The sequence below is a fragment of the Andrographis paniculata genome, unplaced genomic scaffold, assembly GCF_009805555.1.
Source record: "Andrographis paniculata isolate CXL003 unplaced genomic scaffold, ASM980555v1 Contig78END, whole genome shotgun sequence".
In the NCBI taxonomy this organism is placed as follows: domain Eukaryota; kingdom Viridiplantae; phylum Streptophyta; class Magnoliopsida; order Lamiales; family Acanthaceae; genus Andrographis; species Andrographis paniculata.
In genome coordinates, this window is record NW_026137615.1 from 649,466 (window position 1) to 656,363 (window position 6,898).

Below are 6,898 nucleotides of genomic sequence, written 5' to 3' on the forward strand. Positions count from 1 at the left end.
ATATTTATCTTTTGTTTCATTGTATTAACATTAAAAATATTTTTATATTTGTATAATTTTTTTTTGTACAAATATGTTTGTATTAGTACTAGAAGACACTAATTAAAGTACCTTTGCAATTTTTTCTTAATTTTGCACTACGTTTTGATATAATAATTAATATTTAAAGATCAATACATAAAAAGTAAATAAGACCCTTATCCTTAAAACCGAACGAAGATAGTAATATTTGTTTCATTCCAATTCAAACAGTGGCTGATGTTGATGGGGCTTGGGGCAGCAGCTCGGCCTCAATTTTTATTATGTTTTTTAGGATAATATATAAAATGTTTATATAATTATTTGCCCCGTAAATTATAAGATTTATTATTTTTTTATATTTATTTTTTACAAAGTGCTATTATATTAAAAAAAAAGTCGAAAAATCACAGTATGAGATAAGTAGAAATAGAGACATTCCGCCTTCCAAAGTTCGGTGAGTAGTTTCGCCACTGAACTCAAAGTGCAATTTAAATATTATAGTAAAACTAATTATACAGTAATATTAAAATATTTTTATCATTTATATAAATTACACATATTAAGTACAAATAGCAAAAATCTTACACACTTTTATTAATTATTAAAATCGGTTCTATATACCCTGTGATATTTTCTATTTTGTTCTATCCCACAAATCCTGCAATATTTTTAAAATAGTATGAAATAATTAACTATATTTTATATTTATCATATCACTCAAATAAAAAAATAAATATACACTAAGAATTATATTACATAATTTCTAATTTACTATATTTAATATTATCCATGTAAATTATTGTATCGGAAACCAAATATTTCACCATAAGTGAGATAGAAAAAATATTATTTTTTAATCTATTATAAAAATCTAAATAGATATTTTGAAGTTGAATGAAAATGTATTGTTTTTTAGGTATATGTAAAGTCTTTTTTACTTTCACGTGTTTGGTTTGATTATTTTATTTTATTTTTACTATTCAGCATTATATAATTTCTATAAAAATATATTGGGTGGGTTTGGTTTAGATTTAAAATAATTTTTTTAAATTTAAATTTTAATTTAAATATAATTTCATATAATATTTTAGAAAAAATAACTAAAATATAGATATATAGAACACAACAAAGATATCAAATAATACTACATAATAAGAGCATTACGCGGGAGAATAAAATAAAACTTAAAACACACTTATTTTTTTACGGAGAGCCATTGTGTCAGACAGGCGGGCGGTGGGCGGCGGCAGCCGGAGATTGACGGACGGACGGAAACAAACGGCGGGCGGCGACGGTTCGACGTGTAGGATTGATCAAAGGTGAGGCAGCCTTACAAATTTGGCTAAGGTTGAGGACAAGAATACAAAATGCGAGTTTTGTGATTTTTTAAATAAATTTGATATTTTTGTTAATTTGTAAACAATAGAAAGGTACAAAAGATATTTTATAGTTCAAAGTAATATAACTTTATGATTATGGAGTTTTAAGGAAAAATTAAAATAAAGGAAATTTAAAGAAAGTTTTGAATAGTTTGCGAATTTACGTAGAATTTATAGTATAATTAATGTGTAAAGATAATATCACTATTATAAAAAATAATATTTTAAGTTGAATTATTAACATTTTTAAATAAACAAAATATAAATTTTATATATTTTATATATTTACATATTATATATATTTTTATAATATTAATCATACATGGAATCGAAATACTTTTATAAAGTCAGGTGCTATTCATTCATTGATTTATTTATTATTTCTATAACTTTTATTAAGATATTATACTAAATATTTAATTTTATATATATTTTGTATTAAATAACTATTTTTTACTTAAAAGAATTATAAATAAAAATGAAATATAATATTTCACTTATCGTGCTTTTTTTCCCAATCAATACATATAAAAAGTACAAATTATGTTGCAAGTTCTCACGTTATAAAAAAAAATAAAATAAAATAATACAAATTATGTGCTATCTACTCATACTTAAAACATACTAATAATAAATAAATAAATAATTGTTAGATAATATATATATATATATATTGATGGTGTGGGAACTCGGAGCCGCTACCCGAAAGTGTACACTGGGTAAACCTTTGGTCGAACCTAATACCCTACAAATTAGGCCCGACAAAGCATATATATTGGGTACTGGGAACATATATTTTTATTTCATACAACATATGTTAAAATAAGAGTATATATTGTATAAATGTATGTCATATGATATTACTTTATATCTTGCATTTCTATTATATTAATATAAATAATATATTACATGTAGTAACAACGTGTGTCATCTTTTAGTATACAATGTGTTGTTAGTAGCACCGTAACCGCCGTAAAAAAATAAAATGTATAAAAAAAATATTCTTAACTCCTATATAAAATATAGGAGGATTCCAATGGAAAAGCTAGCTACATTCCATTGTGAAACCGTAGCTTTTCCGAGCTTGGGCTATGAATATCGTTAGAAAGATCTATCCATCGTCATCAAAGGGCCATACATTCATCCTAGTAGCTATGGATTATTTTATCAAGTGGGTGGAAGTTGTGCCACTAGTCCAAATTTGCCAGAACTATGTGATAAAGTTTATAAAAAATAACTTGATTAATCAATTTGGGATTCTACGTACCATTACCATTGACCTGAGAATAGTCTTCGCTAGCAAAAGAGTCAAAGCTTTTGCTACCAAATACAAGATTAAGATTCTGCATTTCACGTTTTATTATCCTTAAGACAATGGGCAAACGGAAGCAAGAAATAAGAAGTTGATTTCTATGGTGAATAAATTTGAAGAAAATCCGTGATGATGGTATAAGACATTGGAAGAAATACTATAGGCTTACTGCAATGTAAAGTCATCGGTGATTTGGAGTACCCCTTCTCGATTAACTTATGGACATGATGCAGTTTTGCTCATGCAGATTACAGTGCCATCTTTACGGATACTGAAGCATAATCAGGTCTCAATGGATGAAAATAACACTGACTTATTTCAAGAGTTGGTTTCTATGCCTGAAGAAACAGGAAAAAGCAGGCTGAGTTCCAGCTACATCCTTTCAAGAAAGAGATTTAGTGCTGAAGGTTCTTATTCCACAGTATACAAGAGATGCTAGACGTGGGAAATGGTCACCAAACTTGGAGGGGCAATACATAATTTGGGAAAAGTTATTTAATGGTGCATACAAAATTATAGAGCCTGAAGGAATGGAATTTGATGTTTCCATAAATAGAAAATACTTGAAGAAATTCTATCCATTTGTGTAGGAAAATATTAATTAAAGAATCATGCATCATACTAAAGAAGTATTAAAAATACAAGTACGAAAACATAGAATAAAACATCAAGTTTAGACAAACCGATAATTATTCAAATAGTCTAGAAAGGAAATCAATTTACTGTGGATAATGGATCTTGAGGAGTGGATTCAGCTGCTGCTTCGGGAGTCTTCACAGGTGCATCAGAGAATTCGGTGGAATGTGGAGCTGAAGTGGAAACGGATGGAGCTGCTTTATCAATGTCCGAATCATGAATGTCAACGGGCTTGGGCAGAGCTATCACAGGTTGATCAACAATGGTAGAATTTCCTAGAGGAGTGGACTAAAGCTCACTCAAAATAGAGGCAGCAAGGTTGACAAGATCAACAGCTAGATCGGTAGGTGGACTTGGGCCACCAAATGGTTTCTCCAAGTAAGCATTTTGGAGTGACATCCATATAGCAGCAATTTCGTTTCAGGCCTCCTGCAGCTTTTCCAACCCTCGGGTTGCCTTCTATGTTAGAAAATAAACATATAATCAAATATGTTAGCGGAAGCGAAATTTAAACAAACCTCCAGCCATTGCTAAAAATTAAAGTTATTCTCGATATTCTCTTCTTCAAGCAAACCGTGGATTGAAACCGCGGGAAGATGGTGTTGTCAGACTTTGGAATCCTTGGGAGGATGTTGTCAAACTTTGGAAACCTCCGAAGAAAGTGCCAGATCGTGGAACCCTAGGACGATGTTGCCAAACCCTGGCTCTCAAATAGCGATTGTGTATTCTGATTTTCTGAGAGTAGATTTAGTAACCCGTATGTGAGAGTATTTATAATAAAAAAGAGAAACCGTCCATCACGATTTTTCTGCCACTTCTCACGTATATTTTGAATGTGATAGACTTAATGGGAGAAAAGTGGGCCACAATTTTAGGTTAGTTTAATTATATAAGATAATTTAAAAATATTAAAAAAATTCAAATATGATTAATTAATTAATTAAACTAACATTCTCCCACTTGGCCCACTCAAACTATCACAACATAACGAGAAACCTTACATACGAATCATGGCGGTAGGTCTTCTATAAACGAATGTTACCTTCCATGTATTACGATATGTCAAGCATCTCAAATTAAATTCACAACTTAATGAATAAATCTTATATTTATTCCGGGTTAAACTTAAGCGAGTTTTCTCAATAATAAACAAATATGTGCACAATAAAGCGAGAAAACATCAAACTGAATAAGAGTCTCAAATAACAATGTGCGCAAATAAACTACATTGTATAATCAAGTCTTGTACTTGCTACATGATCCCTCAAATTCTTTAGTGGCATGCCTTTAGTCAAGGGATCACAAGCATCAACTCTGTATTAACGTGTTCAATGACCACTTTATTTTTCTTGACACGTTATCTTAAGGTTAAATACTTGATGTCGATGTGTTTACTTCGACTCCCACTCTTATTGCTTTTAACCATAAACACCGCAACAGAGTTGTCACAGTACAAATTGATCGGTCTAGAAATAGAGTCAACGACTCTAAGCTCGGATATGAAACTCTTCAACCATACACCATGCGAGCTAGTCTCGAAACATGAAACAAACTCAGCCTCCATAGTGGAAGTAGCAGTGATAGGCTGCTTTGCACTTCTCCAAGAGATAGCTCCACCAGCCAACATGAACACATAACCCGATGTGGATTTCCGAGTGTCAATGCAGCCAGCATAGTCCGAATCGGAGTAGCCAATCACTTCCAGGACATCAGTTTGTCTATAGGTGAGCATAAAATTCTTCGTACCTTGAAGGTACCTCATCACTTTTATCATTAGTTGCAAGCAAAATATCATCCACGAACAACACAAGGAAGCAAATACGACTCCCACTAACCTTCTGGTATATACAGTGATCCATGACGTTTTCTTCAAAACCGAATGAAGAGATAATAACATCATGAAATTTCAAATACCATTGGAGAGGCTTGCTTCAATCCATATATGGATTTATTAAGCTTACAGACTAAATTTTCTCACATTCCTCCATCAATAATTTCTCATCCTCTTGAACACACATGATCATCAATTTATTGATAGACCATTTATCTTTATGTGTATTGTAGGATAATGTCTCGCATCTGCATTATGTGCTCACACACACCCCTCACACCCGTGAATCTCATGGTGGAGAACTGAATGACTGGCATAATCAATGTCCATCCAACCTAAATGAAGGAGGATCCTTTATCACCAGTCAATTCGGGGACATCACACTTAATGTCAGAAAAATTTATAGGATTAAATGCTCCAAAATTAAATATATATGCTCATCAATAAACGAGACAAGTAAATTACATGTTCTACCAATGTAAACATGTTAAAACATGAATCTAGAGACATAAAACTTGCCTGTGGGCTAAAGTTTTACTCAATTAGATTCAAACAAAAACTTACCAATAAAACTATCAAATTATGTTCCTTTTCTTAACTCCCGTGGGTAGATTAAGAAATACAATTCGATATTTTATCCTAATTACTCATATAAATATAACAAGACTCCTATGGGTAGATCTTATCACATTGTACATGATAATTACAATCGATGTCTATTAATGTGATTTCAAATAAATCATGAATAAAGAATTAATCGAGAATGTTGTGGTTATTCCCCAATTAAATAAAATTTAAAATAAATCACAAACATTATGAATGTGCAATCTGAAGTACACATCTCTATAAGCTATTGAGCAACATCAGCAATTGTCTTTGGACAAATTATTGACTCGCCAATGATAAATTTGTTTTGACAATCGAAAGTTGACAATAAAGTAGTGTGTCGAACAATACTCCATATTTGGACAAATCTATGTTCACACACAAATAACCAAATTATCATCACCATATTCATTGTCACTAAACATGCATGTAACTACTTAATTATTGACTTGCCTTTGGGTCAATCAGAAGCCTTATAAATTACATACACAATATTCTAACATAAAATAAACAAATTTACACAGCATAGGCTGCTGTGGCAGCATAACTGTTTCAACCAATTCATAAAATATATTATATTATTTATTACGAAATAAATTCACCTTAAAATAAATTGATATGTAGATCAGATCTGATAGAAGCTATAACAATAGCAATTAATTTTGAACTCATTAAAATAATCAAGTAGTCCAGAAAGTACTAAATGCAGCGGAATTATATAGAAAATATGCCACCAAAAAAGACTATAATTTAGTACACCAAATAATTATAATCGAATTTGAATAAATGGATATTGCAGAGAACAAATACTTTTGTATCCCAAATTTATATTAATCATAAAACGGAATATAATGAATCTGATTTTAATAAAATCAGCAACCATGAATGAATAAATAAACATGTCTTCATGGATAAATATAGATTCCAATTGCACATATATGACATGCATACAATTATACTTGACAATTAAGTGTTCCGATGAAATAATCAAACCCATTTTGATTCCAAGTATTGGAGATGTATAATCGTAATTGTACATGCAAACAATTTTCTAAAGATGCGAAAATAATATATGATTGCATACTGATTCCAATTAAATAAAATTGCACATAT